This window comes from Phyllobates terribilis, unplaced genomic scaffold (genome assembly GCF_046119375.1).
Source record: "Phyllobates terribilis strain yellow unplaced genomic scaffold, ASM4611937v1 Scaffold_3__8_contigs__length_932513732, whole genome shotgun sequence".
Classification (NCBI taxonomy): Eukaryota; Metazoa; Chordata; class Amphibia; order Anura; family Dendrobatidae; genus Phyllobates; species Phyllobates terribilis.
The window spans coordinates 780,332,302-780,351,055 of record NW_027362763.1 but is presented as its reverse complement, the minus strand read 5'-3'; the positions used below and the strand labels follow the sequence as shown (position 1 = coordinate 780,351,055).

The 18,754-nt window shown below is 46.4% G+C and overlaps 1 protein-coding gene across 3 annotated transcripts in view; it reads left to right on the top strand.

The window, feature by feature from the left end:
- EML6 (EMAP like 6) overlaps positions 1-18,754 on the top strand; it is a 279,209-nt gene that overhangs the window by 186,008 nt on the left and 74,447 nt on the right. The window lies entirely within an intron of this gene.

The following is an 18,754-nucleotide window of genomic DNA, read 5'->3' as shown; positions in this document are numbered from 1 at the left end:
GTAACAGCATGCTCCATTACATGCCTTATATATAAAGATTTTCCCCTTTGAGGATACAATAGCTCCATACATACAGCACCCAATAAAGCCTCTACAGCTCCGTACCTGCAGAGCAGTGTGCATGGCCCACTCATGGTGACTGATGTCCACAGTGCATAGCTATGTTCAGGTCCATCTATTAAAGGGAATATGTCAGCAGGTTTTTATATGTAATCGGAGAGCAGCACGATGTAGGCGCTGAAAGCCTGATTCCAGTGATGTGTCACTTATTAGGCTGTTTCTATAAAATCAGTGTTTTATCAGCAGGAGATTATTATTATTATAGGACTAGGTGTCTCGTGCCTCCTAGTCAACTGCTCGTTGTAGCCCCATCCACTAACACTGATTGGCAGCTTTCTGCCTATGCACAGTGTATACAGAATGCGGCCAATCAGTGGTGTGGGCGGAGTTATACTGGGCTTAGCATTGTGAGCATTGCTAGATCTGCAGCAGAGAAAACAGGGATTGTATCAAAATGACAGCATGCAGACCAGCAAGTGACACATTGCTGGAATCTTGGTCTCTGCCTTTACATCCTGCTGCTCTCAGGTTAGATAGCAAAAAACCTGATGGCAGATTCCCTTTAAGGTCAGTGCTGCTGGTCACACATGCTCAGTCGCTCTCCATGCAGCCATGCAGAGTGATCTCCTATGCCCTGTGGAGCCGCCATTAGATAAAGGTTTTCCTTACAAGCTACTTCTATTGGCTGCTGTGCAATTAAAAAAAAAAAAATCACTGAGCATGTGTGACCAGCACTTAGCTCATTACATGGACTGTACATTACTATATTTTGTGAACACCAGGTGGCACTATACTTTATAAGTTTTTTTTAACAGCCTGTAAATTGCAAATATTATTTTTTCATGATCTGTACAGTGGATGTGATATATAATGGTGGGACAAAACCATATAGAATACTGTATATTTCTACATCTCTACATTCTGCAGCTCTTGTCTGATTTGTATTAGCGAGTAGACGTCTATCTGCAGAGAACTGTGTGACCTCCGAATACAAAAAGACAGCAAGGAGTTTGATGTGCGCAGAGACACACTCAGGAGACTGAGCCCCCCTAAGATATGACACTGAGGAGACCCAGTGTGACAACGTGTTATACTGCCCTGCATGAACCTGCCAGAATAAGGCCAATCCATGATAAATCAGCGACTCGGAGACAATCAGGACAGCAGAATACACATAACACATGCATCTAGTCGTCTTGTTCATCAAGTCAGCGACACGTGGCTGCTCAATCGCGTATGTGGCATGTAAAGCAGAGAGTTCGGTATGTCTTTACAATGCCGAAGATGCTTCTGTTAGAAAGGCAGAATATCATTGCAGATCTGTGCTTTGTGAGCAAACACAAACCAAATGTAGATGAAGAAGCTGCAATAATACAATTAGCTGAAGGCAAATAGCATTATGTTGTAGATTGATTGGATCAATGGAAATGAGTATTGACTGCAGCATGGAATAAGAAGCTATTAGCTGTAATTAGGGTGCTCTGGAAAGCCTTATAAATGGTTACAATAACAGAATACACTCCATTGCAGGGTCTTACCACTACACCACCGGTAAGATGGCCCCCTATAGGCCTATATATTAATTATAGAGTATATCCATATATCCATCTTGGTTATGTAAATTAGTGCAAACATATAGTATACATATTCCACATGTCCAGCATGTAGTTCTGGGACTGGGTTAGTATGTTGCAGCCACAGAGGGTGGTAGTGTGCTGCACGGCAGAACCATTTTGCACTTCGCTTTGCCGTCCCTCTGTAACTAAGCCCAACCAGTTTTTATAAAAAAAAATTACAGGGTTGACACAAAAGGGCAAAGAGTAAAAAATATGCATCAGAGAACTGGCACATAATTGTCTTTAACCCATTCCCGAAATGGCGATTTTCCATTTTTGAGCTTTTGTTTTTTTCTTCCCCGTAATTTCCCCCCCCCCCATCAAAATAGCAGGGAAATTGTCAAAAAAGCATAATTCCGCAATTGTTTTTTTGGGTTTTAATTTGACAGCGTTCATTATATGGTAAATATGACCTGGCAATATAATTTTCCAGTTGAGTATGATTATGAAGATACAAAACATGCTTTGTTTTTTATTCAAGTGGTAAAAAAGACTGTCCTTCTTTGGAGTACAGTCATGACCGGCATGATAGGTCTTCAGCCGCCCCCAACTGTCATTACAACTCAACAACTTCCCACAATTTGTATCAGGTGTCGATGGGTGGTTAAAACAGCACATTCCCGCAGCCATGCGCTTTAAATGTCCGTTTCACAGATTGGCAATGGTGTTCAACAGGTTTACAGCCGCTGGCCGAAATCCAATGCACCCATGGCTGTTAGAGGCAGTTGATGGCTGAATAATACAGCCATCATTAGAGATGAGCGGTGTTCGACTCGAACTGTTCGCCAATCTCAAAGTCGATGGGCGGTGTTCGAGCCGTTTGACCAACCCGAACAATTTGCAAAAAAATTCGGCTGTTTGAGGTTATGTTCAATAACTGTTCGTGCACCAAAAGCGTAACTGGATTTTTTCACAGTAATACTGTTAATCAATGTTGATAGACAGTTTCAGTGTAGAGTGGGCGGGGGGAGGGGCAGGGGATGGATCTCTGCAGAAATAATGCCAATCTCCATTTTTATCTTCTTTCCCGCATTTACAGTGGGGAGGTGCAGTCTATCAGCCTGTCAGCAGCGCACACACGCAGTGAAGTGCTTTTTTTTCACACAAGCAAGGGCATGTGTCATTGGCTGTGTATGTCACATGTCCTTGCCCTATCAGACCCAGCCATTTTCCCCGTCGCCACCATTTTCTCACTGCTGCAGCTGAGTGTTAGACAGCATCGCTGCTGCTGTGGGCGCTATACAGTATAACTGTGTGAATTGCGAGCGAATTTTCAGTTAAATAGAGAGATAGGTTTAGGGAGTAGGGACTAGTTGTAATTGCAGCCCTTTTGAGGGCTAGGTTACAGCAGTTCCTAGCACTTTTTGCCAGGCAGGTCTGTGCCAGTGCTGTGCAAGTGTTTTCACAGCATTTGGCTAAATGTAGCTAAGCCAATCCTTTTGGGCCTGTAGCAGTGTCTGTTAGTCATTGGAGTAGCCTATCTGTGTTGCAAGCTACACCACCTGTGTATCTAATACCAATTTTTTACTGCATCTAAGCCAGCCAATCCTTTTGGGCCTATAGCAGTATCTGGTAGTCAGCGGAGTAGCCCATCTGAACCAAGCTACACCACCTGTGTATCTAATAACAATTTTTTGTTGCATCTAGCCCAGTAAATCCTTTTGGGCTTGTAGCAGTGTCTGGTAGTCAGTGGAGTAGCCCATCTGAACCAAGCTACACCGCCTGTGTATCTAATAACAATTTTTTACTGCATCTAGCCCAGTAAATCCTTTTGGGCATAGTAGCAGTGTCTCGTAGTCAGCAGAGTAGCCCACCTGTGAAGCAAGCTACACCGCCTGTGTATCTAATAAAATTGTTTTACTGCATCTAACCCAGCCAATCCTTTTGGGCATAGTAGCAGTGTCTGGTAGTCAGTGGAGTAGCCCATCTGAACCAAGCTACAACACCCTTGCATCTAATAACAATTTTTTACTGCATCTAGCCCAGTAAATCCTTTTGGGCCTGTAGCAGTGTCTGGTAGTCAGTGGAGTAGCCCATCTGAACCAAGCTACACCACCTGTGTATCTAATAACAATTTTTTACTGCATCTAGCCCAGTAAATCCTTTTGGGCCTGTAGCAGTGTCTGTTAGTCAGTGGAGTAGCCCATCTGAACCAACCAAGCTACACCACCTGTGTATCTAATAAAAATTTTTTACTGCATCTAGCCCAGTAAATCCTTTTGGGCATAGTAGCAGTGTCTGGTAGTCAGTGGAGTAGCCCACCTGAACCAAGCTACACCACCTGTGTATCTAATAACAATTTTTTACTGCATCTAGCCTAGCAAATCCTTTTGGGCATAGTAGCAGTGTCTGGTAGTCAGTGTAGTAGCCCATCTGAACCAAGCTACACCACCTGTGTATCTAATAACAATTTTTTACTGCATCTAGCCCAGTAAATCCTTTTGGGCCTGTAGCAGTGTCTGTTAGTCAGTGGAGTAGCCCATCTGAACCAAGCTACACCACCTGTGTATCTAATAAAAAATTTTTTACTGCATCTCGCCCAGTAAATCCTTTTGGGCATAGTAGCAGTGTCTCGTAGTCAGCGGAGTAGCCCACCTGTGAAGCAAGCTACACCGCCTGTGTATCTAATAAAATTGTTTTACTGCATCTTACCCAGCCAATCCTTTTGGGCTAGTACCACTGTTTGGCCACTCAGCTGTGCTCGGTTTCCATGCATCGTTTTTTGTGCAAACAACTACAGAGTTGCCAATTAGTTAACCACCAAAATGAGTGGCAAAAGGCCTGCTGCTGGTGGAAAGGGGAATAGGCGTGTTGGAAAGGGAAAAAAAGGTTGTGTCCGTGGGGTAGGTGGTAAAGCAACAGTAACATCTGCAGAAAAAAGACCATCTTCCAGCCAAACTAAGATGTCTACTTCTTTTCGTGGACAATGTGATACGATCCCTTTCTTACGGCCACGCCAATCGCTACAAATTCCAGATGAGGCACAAAAACAGCAGGTGCTTCTCTCAATACAGCAATTTTTTGCTTTTCCTAAATTTAGTGTATATATATATATATATTTTTTTTTTTATACTGGTTTCCCATGAGATAATAGGTCTTCTTTAACCCCTTATCAACATATGACCAGCTCACTGCCTCTGAGCCCGCATCTTTCCTGGCAGATGATGGCTAGTGTTGAGCCACCCCCATAGTGTTCGGGTTCGGTTCGTCGAACACCGGTATGTTCACCGAACTGTTCGTCGAACACCGTTAAAACCAATGGCAGGCAAACAAAAACACATAGAAACACATAGAAAACACATAGAAAACACCTTCAAAGGTGTCCAAAAGCTGACAAACTGCTCACAAACACAACTAACACATGAAAAAGTGACAAGTACATATAGTCATGCGAAAAGAAAAGAGGTGGAGGAGTAAAAGGAGGAGGAGACACAGATATAGGCATGTCATGCCCTTCTAAAATCAAGAAAGGCTGGAGTAAAAATCTAAAATCAGCCTACCAACACCCAGACGTCGTAACTAGAGATGAGCGTTGTTCTACTCGAACTGTTCGCCAATCTCAAATTCGAGCTGTTTTGGGCGGTGTTCGAGCCGGTCGGCGAACACGAACAATTTGAGAAAAATTCGGCTGTTCGAGGTTATGTTCGATAACTGTTCGTGCACCAAAATCATAACTGGATTTTTTCTCAGTAATGATGAAAATTAATGTTAATACGCAGTTTGAGTGTACAGCGGGGTGGGGGGAGGGGCAGGGGATGGATCTCTGCAGGAACAATGAAGATCTCCATTTTTTTTTTCTCTTTCCCGCATTTGCAGTGGGGAGGTGCAATCTGTCAGCCTATCAGCAGCGCACACACGGAGCGAAGTGCTTTTTTTCACACAAGCAAGGGCATGTGTGATTGGCAGTGTATGTCACATGTCCTTGCCCTATAAGACCAAGCCATTTTCCCCGTCGCCACCATTTTCTCACTGCTGCAGCTGCGTGTTAGACGGCACCGCTGTTGCTGTGTGCGCTATACCTTGTTAATTTCAAGCCAATTTTCGCACAAATATACAGATAGCTTGGGAGTAGGGAATAGTTGTGATTGCAGTCCTTTTAAGGACTAGGTTACAGCATTTCCTACGACTTTTATCAGGCAGGTCTGTGCTCTTAAATAGATAGATTGTGGGAGTAAAGACTAATTGTAATTGGAGTCCTTTTCAGGACTAGGTTACATCAGTTCCTATCAGTTTTTGCCAGGCAGGTCTGTGCCAGTGCTGTGCAAGTTTTTTTCACAGCATTTGGCTGAATCTAGCAAAGCTAATCCTTTTTGGCCTATTGCAGAGTGTGTTAGTCAGTGGAGTAGCCTATCTGTGTTGCAAGATATACCACCTGTGTATAGAATACCAATTTTTTCACTGCACCTAGTGAAGTAAAATCTTTTGGGCATAGCATCATTCTATTAGTCCATCTATACTGACCTCCATCAGGTTGCAAACTGAATATAATTTTTTTCTGCATCTAGCTCTGAAAAAATATTTGGGCTTCTAGCAGTGTGTGGGACTTGGTCTATTAGTCCATCTATACTGACCTCCATCAGGTTGCAAATTAAAAATAATTTTTTTCTTCATTTAGCTCTGAAAAAATATTTGGGCTTCTAGCAGTGTGTGGGACTTGTTCTATTAGTCCTTCTATACTGACCTCCAGCAGGTTGCAAATTGAATATAATTTTTTTCTGCATCTAGCTCTGAAAAAATATTTGGGCTTCTAGCGGTGTGTGGGACTTGGTCTATTAGTCCATCTATACTGACCTCCATCAGGTTGCAAATTAAAAATAATTTTTTTCTGCATCTAGCTCTGAAAAAATATTTGGGCTTCTAGCAGTGTGTGGGACTTGGTCTATTAGTCCATCTATACTGACCTCCATCAGGTTGCAAATTAAAAATAATTTTTTTCTTCATTTATCTCTGAAAAAATATTTGGGCTTCTAGCAGCGTGTGGGACTTGTTCTATTAGTCCATCTATACTGACCTCCATCAGGTTGCAAATTAAAAATAATTTTTTTCTGCATCTAGCTCTGAAAAAATATTTGGGCTTCTAGCAGTGTGTGGGACTTGGTCTATTAGTCCATCTATACTGACCTCCATCAGGTTGCAAATTGAATAAAAAAATTTTCTGCATCTAGCTCTGAAAAAATATTTGGGCTTCTAGCGGTGTGTGGGACTTGGTCTATTAGTCCATCTATACTGACCTCCATCAGGTTGCAAATTAAAAATAATTTTTTTCTGCATCTAGCTCTGAAAAAATATTTGGGCTTCTAGCAGTGTGTGGGACTTGGTCTATTAGTCCATCTATACTGACCTCCATCAGGTTGCAAATTAAAAATAATTTTTTTCTTCATTTAGCTCTGAAAAAATATTTGGGCTTCTAGCAGTGTGTGGGACTTGTTCTATTAGTCCTTCTATACTGACGTCCAGCAGGTTGCAAATTGAATATAATTTTTTTCTGCATCTAGCTCTGAAAAAATATTTGGGCTTCTAGCGGTGTGTGGGACTTGGTCTATTAGTCCATCTATACTGACCTCCATCAGGTTGCAAATTAAAAATAATTTTTTTCTGCATCTAGCTCTGAAAAAATATTTGGGCTTCTAGCAGTGTGTGGGACTTGGTCTATTAGTCCATCTATACTGACCTCCATCAGGTTGCAAATTAAAAATATTTTTTTTCTGCATCTAGCTCTGAAAAAATATTTGGGCTTCTAGCAGTGTGTGGGACTTGGTCTATTAGTCCATCTATACTGACCTCCATCAGGTTGCAAATTAAAAATAATTTTTTTCTTCATTTAGCTCTGAAAAAATATTTGGGCTTCTAGCAGTGTGTGGGACTTGTTCTATTAGTCCTTCTATACTGACCTCCAGCAGGTTGCAAATTGAATATAATTTTTTTCTGCATCTAGCTCTGAAAAAATATTTGGGCTTCTAGCGGTGTGTGGGACTTGGTCTATTAGTCCATCTATACTGACCTCCATCAGGTTGCAAATTAAAAATAATTTTTTCTGCATCTAGCTCTGAAAAAATATTTGGGCTTCTAGCGGTGTGTGGGACTTGGTCTATTAGTCCATCTATACTGACCTCCATCAGGTTGCAAATTAAAAATAATTTTTTTCTGCATCTAGCTCTGAAAAAATATTTGGGCTTCTAGCAGTGTGTGGGACTTGGTCTATTAGTCCATCTATACTGACCTCCATCAGGTTGCAAATTGAATAAAAAAATTTTCTGCATCTAGCTCTGAAAAAATATTTGGGCTTCTAGCGGTGTGTGGGACTTGGTCTATTAGTCCATCTATACTGACCTCCATCAGGTTGCAAATTAAAAATAATTTTTTTCTGCATCTAACCCAGCCAATAGTTTTGGCCTAATACCACAGTTTGGCCACTCAGCTCTGCTCGGTTACCATCCATTGTTTTTTTGTGCAAACAACTCCAGAGTTGTGAATTAGTTAACCACCAAAATGAGTGGAAAAAGGCCTGCTGCTGGTGGAAAGGGGAATAGGCGTGTTGGGAAGGGGAAAAAAGGTTGTGTCCGTGGGGTAGGTGCAGAAGAAAGACCATCTTCCAGCCAAACTAAAATGTCTACTTCTTTTAGCGGACAATGTGATAAGATCCCTTTCTTACGGCCACGCCAATCGCTACAAATTCCAGATGAGGCACAAAAACAGCAGGTGCTTCAACGGATATCAAGTGCTCCTTTAAGTGGGCTCTCCTCCACATCAACTTCAACATCACAAATACTCCAGTCCTCAAAGGTGTCACCCAAATCGCACTTGCTTCCTCACAGCTCCCAAATCTCCAGCTGCCCGTCTGAGTATGAGGTAGAACAGATGGTTGAGTCTGCAGAGCTGTTTACTCATACTATAGCCTGGGAATCAGAGGTCGACTCCAGCGCTTCTGTGAATCCAGACGAGGAAATGATCTGCACTGATGCCCAGAATCTTTATGAGTCGGATCCAGGACCAGACGCAGAAGGTTCTGACCATAATGTAGACGCTCATTCCCAAACTGTAACTCCTGTTGGTGGAGACAATGAGGAAGACGATGATAAGACTCAAATACCTGATTGGAGCGAGAACTTTAGTTTTTTGTCAGGGCAGGAACAGGTTGGCTCTGAGGACGACGGGTGTGATAACGCACAGGGTGATGATGATGAGGTCGGAGATCCCACTTACTGTCAACCCACAGTCAGCCAAGAGATGAGGTCAGCAGAGGAGGTGGAGGAAGATGCTAGTGACGACGAGGTCAGGTTGCGCCTTCCTGGACAGAGACGTAGTACTGGAAGCACGTCAACAACTGCATCCTCAAACACAACTCTGCCTCTCACCACAAGTCGTGGTGGCTCTTCAGGTCGCATGGGTGCTAAGCCTTGCATAGCCTGGGCATTTTTTCAGATCGATAAAGATGACCCAACTCGTGTTATCTGTAACATTTGTCAGCAAAAGCTAAGTAGAGGCCAAAAAATACATAGTTTGAGTACTTCATGCATGAACCGGCACATGGACATGAAGCATAAGTTGCAGTGGGAAGCTCAGTGTGCTACAATGCGGTCTAGCTGGCCGGGCCAACCACCGTCTGCCATATCTTGTGCATCCGCGGCCTCTTCATCCTCTGTGACTGGGGGGACAGCAGTCACACCTGTTTTGGGGCGCAGACCTGCCACCTCTTTACCCGCAACAGCCAGCGTGATTGGCAGGTCATCATTTTCTTTGGAGGTGGTAACACCAGCTGGTCTTGAGCGCTGTCCGACATCGATAGCACCACCTTTGGATCAAGGCAACCTAACATGTCCGCCTGCATCTTCCTCACAGACCGGCAGTTTGCCGGGGACACCCTTATCAACCCCGTCTAAGCACAATAGCCAGCCCTCGGTCCCTCAGATGTGGACAAGTAAAAGACCATTTCCTCCTAGCCATGAGAAAGCTAAGAGGTTGAATTTCACCATCTGCAAGCTCTTGGCTACAGAAATGCTGCCTTTCCGCCTGGTGGACACAGAGGATTTTCGAGACCTTATGTCCGTCGCAGTGCCCCAGTACCAGATGCCCAGTCGGCACTACTTCTCAAAGAAAGGTGTGCCTGCGCTCCACCAGCATGTCGCACACAACATCACCGCTTCTTTGAGAAACTCTGTGTGTGACAGGGTGCATTTCACCACAGACACTTGGACGAGTAGGCATGGACAGGGGCGTTACATGTCGCTGACTGGGCACTGGGTAACTATGGTGACAGCAGGACAAGGGGCTGCTGTCCAAGTCTTGCCGTCCCCACGAGTTGTGCGTCAATCCTCTTTATGTCATTTTTCCTCCACTGCTTCTGCCTCCTCAACCTCCTCTCGGTCTTCCACCTGCACCCAAAGCCTGTCTGGTCATGCCACAAGCTTTCTAACTGCGCAGAAGGGATCCTGCACACCTCCTTACTATGCTGGCAGTAGGGCTCAACGTCATCAGGCGGTTTTTACATTGAAATGTCTGGGAAATGTGAGTCACACAGCTGAGGAGTTGTGGTCAGCTCTGGAGAACCAATTTCATGAATGGTTGTCTCCACTGGACCTGAAACCAGGGAAGGCCGTGTGCGACAATGCTGCAAACCTGGGTGCGGCCCTTCGCCGGGGCAATGTCACACACGTGCCTTGTATGGCTCACGTGTTGAACCTGGTTGTCCAGCAATTTTTAGCCCACTATCCCAGACTAGATGGCCTTCTGCAGAGGGCACGGTCGCTGTGTGCTCACTTCCGCCGTTCGCATCCCGCAGCTCAGCGACTTACATCTCTACAGAAGTCGTTGGGCCTGCCACTTCACCGGCTAAAATGCGATGTGCCTACCCGGTGGAATTAAACTCTGCACATGTTGCAGCGACTGTGGCAGCACCGACAAGCCCTGGTGCAATACGTTCTGACGTATAGCCTGGGCCAACGAGATTCAGAGGTGGGGCAAATCACGCTGGAGGAGTGGTCTCAGATCAGGGACCTATGCACCCTTCTGCACAGTTTTGAAATGGCGACGAAGATGTTTAGTGCTGACGATGCCATTATCAGCATGACTATTCCGGTGATTTACATGCTGGAGCACATGTTAAACAGAATTCGGAGTCAGGTGGTGGCACAAGAGGAGGTGGAGGAAGTAGAGGAGGAGGAGTTGTATGCGGAAGGGCTAACATCTGCAAGGTCCAGACGGTCGGCAGCACCAGGGCGGCAGGCATGTGAGGGTGGGGGAGATGATTTTACCAGGGCGCATGGTAGCAGCCAAACTAGTGAGGAAGGTGCAGGAGCCCAGGAAGAAGTGGAGGACGAACTGATGGAAGACTCATCAGATGAGGGAGACCTTGATCACATTTCTGTTGTGCGAGGTTGGGGGGAGAGGACAGAGGAAGGAAGCATGATTGTTACCTCGCCACCAACACAACAGGGACTTGGTGCTCCTGGATGCGCAACACACATGAGTGCCTTCTTGCTGCACTACCTGCAACATGACCCTCGAATTGTGAGAATTAGAAATAATCCTGACTACTGGGTTGCCACACTGTTAGATCCCCGGTACAAAAGTAAATTTGCAGAAATTATTCCTGCCATAGAAAGGGATGCACGCATGCAGGAGTATCAGCAGAGACTGTTGCAGAATCTTACATGTGCTTTTCCACAAAATACCAGTGGTGCACGTAGTGAATCTCACAGTTCCAACTTGCCAACCGTGGGACCGTCAAGTGTTCAGCACTCAAACCGTAACAGAACCACAGTATCTGCTGGTAACATCAATTTTGCGGAATCATTTCACCACTTTTTTAGCCCATCCTTTGCAAGGCCACAGGAGACAAGAAGTCTGACACATAGTCAACGCCTAGAGACGATGGTACAGGAGTATCTCCAAGTAAACATTGAAGCCACGACTGTGTCACTGGACCCTTGCTCTTTTTGGGCTTCCAATCTGGATAAATGGCCGGAGCTAGCCACTTACGCCTTGGAGATCTTGTCATGCCCCGCAGCCAGCGTTCTGTCTGAACGTGTGTTCAGCGCTGCTGGTGGTGTGCTGACAGATAAGCGCACGCGGCTCTCCACTGATAATGTAGACTCACGTTCATAAAGATGAACAAATCATGGATCCGAAACTACTTTTCTACCCCTGTGTCATCCTGGGGAGAGTAAAAGCTTGATGATTGGTTAAAATCACCCTACCAACCGTTTTAAGCTTTCAAATTACTAATCATGTTTATCTGTATCTTGACTGGAAAATAATTTGGGCTTTGTAGCAGTGTGCAGCACTGATCCTATTAGGCCATCTATAATAAGCTTCACCAGATTTAAAATTAAAAATAATTTTTAGCTGCATCTAGCCCGGAAAATAATTTTGGGGCTCCGAGATGCGCAAGACACATAAGTGCCTTCTTGCTGCACTACCTGCAGCATGACCCTCATATTGTCAGAATTCGAAGTAATCATGACTACTGGGTTGCCACACTCTTAGATCCCCCAAACTTTTCGATCAACCTTTTCATTTTAATAAAGACCAAAAAAATGGTCATTTTTGAAATTATAAGCATTAGCAGGTTGTTAGAAACTGAAATCAAACAGTTTTCAACTCAAAACTTTATTCTAGGTGATGTTACATTTTCACATAGGACCCCTTGTTCGAAAGGAGCTTCTGAACTCTCTCGTCCATTGAATTTGTCAGGTTTTGGATGGTTTCTGCTTCAATTGTTTTGCATGAGGACAGAATACCCTCCCAGAGCTGTTGCTTAGATGTGAACTGCCTCCCGCCATCATAGACACTCCTTTTAATGATGCTCCAAAGGTTCTGAATGGGGTAGAGGTCAGGGGAGCATGGGGGTCACACCATAAGTTTGTCCCCTTTTATGCCCATATCAGCCAGAGATGCAGATGTTTTATGTGCAGCATGAGATGGTGCATTATCATGCAGAAAAATGATCTTGCTGTGAAATACACGGTTCTTCTTCTTGAACCATGGCAGGAAGTGCTGTTTGCGAAAATCCACATACATTATGGAGTTCATCTTTAGCGCCTTCAGGGATCCTAAAGGGGCCGACAATCTCTCTCCCCATGATTCCAGCCCAAAACATTACTCCACCTCCTCCTTGTTGGCGCTGTAGCCGTGTTTGCGTGGGGTGTCCATCAACCAGCCATCCTCCACTCCATTCATCTGGACCATCGAGCGCTGCACGGCACTCATCCGTGAACAAAACAGTTTTGAAATCAGTCTTCATGTAATGTTTGGCCCACTGGAGCCGTTTCTGCTTGTGTGAAGTGGATAGAGGAGGTCGACAGGATGGCGTATGCACAGCTGCAAACCTCTGAAGGACCCTGCATCTTGTTGTTCGGGGGACGTTGGAGGCACAAGCAGCTTCAAAAACTTGTCTGCTGCTATGACAAGGCTTTTTTGCCGTTGCTCTTTCAACCTGACGTAATTGCCTGTAGGAAAGAGTCCTCAATTTGCCCTTATCAGCACGCACACGTGTGTACTGTGAATCAGCTACATACTTCTTGATTGCCAAGACACTTCATCCTGATCATCGCACAATGTTGATTGTAGTCATGCCTTGACCTAAACACTCCACAATTTGTTGCTTCTCAGCAGCCGACACATCCTTTTTCTTTCCCATTTTGGCAGAAAATGTAGGCTGCTTAATAATGTGAGAGAGCCTTCTTAAGTAGTCTTGCCTTTCATTGGACACACCTGCCAAACTAATTAGCACAGGTGTCTGCAATTGCTTACAGTGATATAAAGAGCCCTGACACACATCACCATCAATGAGTTTAACTGACAAACAAACAAATTCTTCCCTTATCACTCCTAAACACTTTTTGCATAATAATTTGGAACGCGGTGTACATGTGCTTTTCCACAAAATACCAGTGGTTCACGTAGTGAATCTTACAGTTCTAACTTGCCAACCGTGGTCTGTATGGAATTGTTCAATAAAGGGCCCAAAATTAAGATAACATAGATGGGAGAGGTCTCTATGAATAGGAATTCCTAAGTATTTGATACCCTGTGAGGGCCAGGCAAAGGGAAAGTTGGACTGGATGGAATCCTATATGGATTTAGGGAGGGAGACATCGAGGGCCTCAGACTTCGCTGCATTGATTTTAAAATTTTACCATGTAACAAAGTGATCTATTTCAGCCATAACAGCAGGGATGGATATATGTGATTGAGTGATATATACTAGGACATCATCAGCAAATAGAGAGCACTTGTACTCGGTGCCTCCCACCTCAATCCACCTAATATTGGGGTTATGGCGAATTGATGAGAGCAGGTGCTCCGTCACTAGGATGTATAAGAGAGGGGACAGAGGACATCCCTGCCTTGTCCCATTGGTGATTGTGAAAGGTGATGAAAATGTTCTGACGCACCCCCTGGGCCTTGGGACACCCGGAGCCGGACCCTTTTTGGTGGATGCTGGTGGTTGTAGTCTTCGTGGCGGCGATCCGGTTCCGTGGCTCAGGGCGGTCAAACCAGTGGCGGAACTATTTATGTGGTTTTGATGTTTAAATGTCCGACTACGCCACCCGTGGATTGCGGTCAGAGTGAACCGCCGCTACAGGGCAGACCGCTGAGGCTGGTGTTGTGGGTGCAGCAGAGCGTAGCATAACTCCCCACGGGAGGAGTATAGCCTCAGGGCAGTGTATGCGGAGGATGGGGGTGATGGTGCAGGGCAGCAGCAGTAACGACACGGAGTCAGTGATGCAGTTCAGGGCCTTTACTCACAGTTCTTATTATCCAGACCACGTCTGCAGGTAACGGCTGCCCACGTCGTACTGTGCTCACCAGGTGAGGGGCTCAGACAACTCCCAGATAACTTTGGAGCGCTTCACAGGACCCCCTTTGTGTGTCCTTTGTCTGGCCTTTCTTACTAACACTTCTGTCCGGCTGCCTCGGGCCTCCTCTTGGTAAACTTGGCGCCAGTTTCCCTGACCCTATGTGGTGCCTTCCTAGCGGGTGGAGCAAGGGGCTGCGCCACATAAAATGTCAGAGCCTCCGGTTTCTAGCTGAGGGTCGTTTCCTGCCTCCACTAGTTCGGGGACCGGTCTCCCCCTTTGGCCTGACCCCTCCACGCAGGTGGATTCGGGCGTGCGGTGGCGACTCGCCCGTCCGCACCCCTGGGATCCCTTCATTCCTCGTTCCTGGAGCCTTCTCCGCTCCTCTTCCTTCCTTCTCCCTCTTGCAGGCCTGGGCCTCTGTTACTAGGCCCGCCTCCGGAGCAGAGCTCATGCAGAGCCCCTGCTCCCTGCCACTTCTGCTCAGACTTCTCTGCACTGAACTAAGATGGTGCCCACCTTTTATACTCCCTTCTCAATGCACCCAGGAACTGCTTCCTCCCTGCTCCTGCACTGCAGGGTTCCCCTTCCTCAGTGTTCCCTCCCCCCACTCCAGCCAGGGACAGGGACTGTCGTGCCCATCTCAGGGGCATATTGGTCGCCCTGCCCCACGGCAATGTGGTGTAATGCATGCAGGTGTCGGGTCCTGATCCACACTCCATCCTTATCTGAGAGTGAGATATCACACCTCTGGGTGAGGTGCAATACGTCTGTAGCAACCGAGCCCTCGGTGCTACAGTTCCATTTATCTTCAGCCTAGGTGACGTATTGTGATACAGGGCCGTGATTTTGGCTATAAAAGGGTCCCCTAGACCCCTACCCCAAGCTTTTTAAGAGAATCATATATGGCGTGCCAGGAGACTCTATGGAATGCTTTCTCAGCATCCAACGAGAGTATCTACTTACAAATTTTTAACTGCATCTAGCCCAGGAAATACTTTGTGCCTAGTAGCAGTGTCTGCTAGTCAGCGGATTATCCCGGCTGTTAAGCAAGCTACACCACCTGTAGTTTGGACACTTAATTTTTTCAAAGGAAATGCTTCGGGACCACGGGATACTTAGTGAAGAGCATCAGGAGGCACCCCAAGGCATAGGGGCTGGGACTGGCACTAGGATGCCTTGCGGTGGACAGCCGAGCTCGATCCTTATAAAAGCTTTTTAACTGCAGCAGCTTTAGTGGACGCTACTGGAGCTGGAATTACGCGGCTGCTGGCATGAGACTTGCCCTCCAATAGATCCTTGTAAATGGATTTAAAGTGTATTCATTCAAATTAGAGGGACAATTTAAATTAAAAAGCTTAGAGCTGCCTCCACCACAGGGGGGCTCTCTCGACCCACCAGCGGACAGGCACCAGTATTGGGAGAGGGGGGCTGGCTGTCAGGGTTCACCGCGGCTCTGGCACAAACCCGGCGACACGGAGGTGGCACGGGCAGGAGCGGACTGGCCGTCTCGGCTTCTCACTTTTTGGATTTTAGAAGGGCATGACATGCCTATATCTGTGTCTCCCCCTCCTTTTACTCCTCCACCTCTTTTCTTTTCGCATGACTATATGTACTTGTCACTTTTCCATGTGTTAGTTGTGTCTTCTGAGCAGTTTGTCAGCTTTTGGACACCTTTGAAGGTGTTTTCTATGTGTTTCTATGTGTTTTTGTTTGCCTGCCATTGGTTTTAACGGTGTTCGAAGGTGTTCGACGAACAGTTCGACGAACAGTTCGGCGAACACACGGGTGTTCGACGAACCGAACCGAACTCGAACACTACGGGGGTGGCTCAACACTAGTCGTGACAAGAAAATTAAAAAAAGAAATATCTTTAGGTTGAATGGCGGTTCCATTCAGAACACTTTCCTTACAAGACATAGTGGTATCCCCGTTGGGAGTCGTGCCAAAAACGGGGTATCAAGTGCTCCTTCAAGTTGGCTCTCCTCCACCTCAACTTCAACATCACAAATACTTAAGTCCTCAGAGGTGTCACCCCAATCGCACTTGCTTCCTCACAGCTCCCAAGTCTCCAGCTGCCCGTCTGAGTATGGGGTAACACAGATGGTTGAGTCTGCAGAGCTGTTTACTCATACTATAGCCTGGGAATCAGAGGTCTGCTCCACAGCTTCTGTGAATCCAGACGAGGAAATGATCTGCACTGATGCCCAGACTGTTTATGAGTCGGATCCAGGCCCAGATGAAGAAGGTTCTGAGCATAATGTAGACCCTCGTTCCCAAACTGTAACTCCTGTTGGTGGAGACAATGAGGAAGACGATGATGAGACTCAGATACCTGATTGGAGCGACAACTTGACTTTTCGGTCAGGGCAGGAAGAGGTTGGCTCTGAGGACGATGGGTGTGAGAACACACAGGGTGATGATGACGAGGTTGGAGATCCCACTTACTGTCAACCCACAGTCAGCCAGTCGATGAGGTCAGCAGAGGAGGTGAAGGAGGATGCTATTGACAATGAGGTTAGGTTGCGCCTTCCTGGACAGAGACGGAGTACTGGAAGCACGTCAACAACTGCATCCTCAACCACAACTCTGCCTCTGACCACAAGTCGTGGTGGCTCTTCAGATCGCATGGGCTCTAAGCCTTGCATAGCCTGGGCATTTTTTGAGATCGATAAGGATGACCCAACTCATGTTATCTGTAACATTTGTCACCAAAACCTAAGTAGAGGCCAAAAAGTACATAGTTTGAGTACTTCATGCATGAACCGTCACATGGATATGAAGCATAAGTTGCAGTGGGAAGCTCACTGTGCTACAATGCGGCCTAGCGGGCCGGGCCAACCACCGTCTGCCCCATCTTGTGCATCCGCGGCCTCTTCATCCTCTGTGACTGGGGGGACAGCAGTCACACCTGTTTTGGGACGCAGACCTGCCACCTCTTTACCCGCAACAGCCAGTGTGATTGTCAGGTCGTCAGTTCATTTGGAAGTGGAAACACCTGCTGGTGTTGAGTTCTCTCCGACATCGAGAGCACCACCTTTGGATCAAGGCAACATAACATGTCCGCCTGCATCTTCCTCACAGACGGCAGTTTGATGGGGACACCCTACTCAACCCCGTCTAAGCACAATAGCCAGCCCTCGGTCCCTCAGATGTGGACAAGTAACAGACCATTTCCTCCTAGCCATGACAAAGCTAAGAGGTTGAATTTCACCATCTGCAAGCTGTTGGCTACAGAAATGCTGCCTTTCTGCCTGGTGGACACAGAGGATTTTCGAGACCTTATGTCCGTCGCAGTGCCCCAGTACCAGATGCCCAGTCGCCCTACTTCTCAAAGAAAGGTGTGCCTGCGCTACACCAGCATGTCGCACACAACATCACCGCTTCCTTGAGAAACTCTGTGTGTGACAGGGTGCATTTCACCACAGACACTTGGACGAGTAGGCATGGACAGGGGGTTTACATGTCGCTGACTGGGCACTGGGTAACTATGGTGACAGCAGGACAAGGGGCTGCTGTCCAAGTCTTGCCTGCCGTCCCCACGAGTTGTGCGTCAATCCTCTTTATCTAGAAGTTCCTCCACTGCTTCTGCCTCCTCAACCTCCTCTCGGTCCTCCACCTGCACCCATAGCCTGTCTGGTAATGCCACCCGCGTTCTAACTGCGCAGAAGGAATCCTGCACACCTCCTTACTATGCTGGCAGCAGGGCTCAACGGCATCAGGCGGTGTTTACTTTGAAATGTCTGGGAAATGTGAGTCACACAGCTGAGGAGTTGTGGTCAGCTCTGGAGACCCAGTTTCATGAATGGTTGTCTCCACTGAACCTGCAGCTAGGGAAGGCTGTGTGCGACAATGCTGCAAACCTGGGTGCGGCCCTTCGCCGGGGCATTGTCACACACGTGCCTTGTATGACTCACGTATTGAACCTGGTTGTCCAGCAATTTTTAGCCCACTCCCTCGGATTGTCAGAATTCGAAGTAATCCCGACTACTGGGTTGCCACACTCTTAGATCCCCGGTACAAAAGTAAATTTGCCGAAATAATTCCTGCCATAGAAAAGGATTCACGCATGCAGGAGTATCTGCAGAGGCTGTTACAAAATCTTACATGTGCTTTTCCACAAAACACCAGTGGTGCATGTAGTGAATCTCACAGTTCCAACTTGCCAACCGTGGAACTGTTGAGTCTTCATCACTCAAACCGTAACAATAACACCGTATCTGCTGGTAACAGCAATTTTGTGGAATTGTTTCACCAGTTTTTTAGACCATCCTTTGC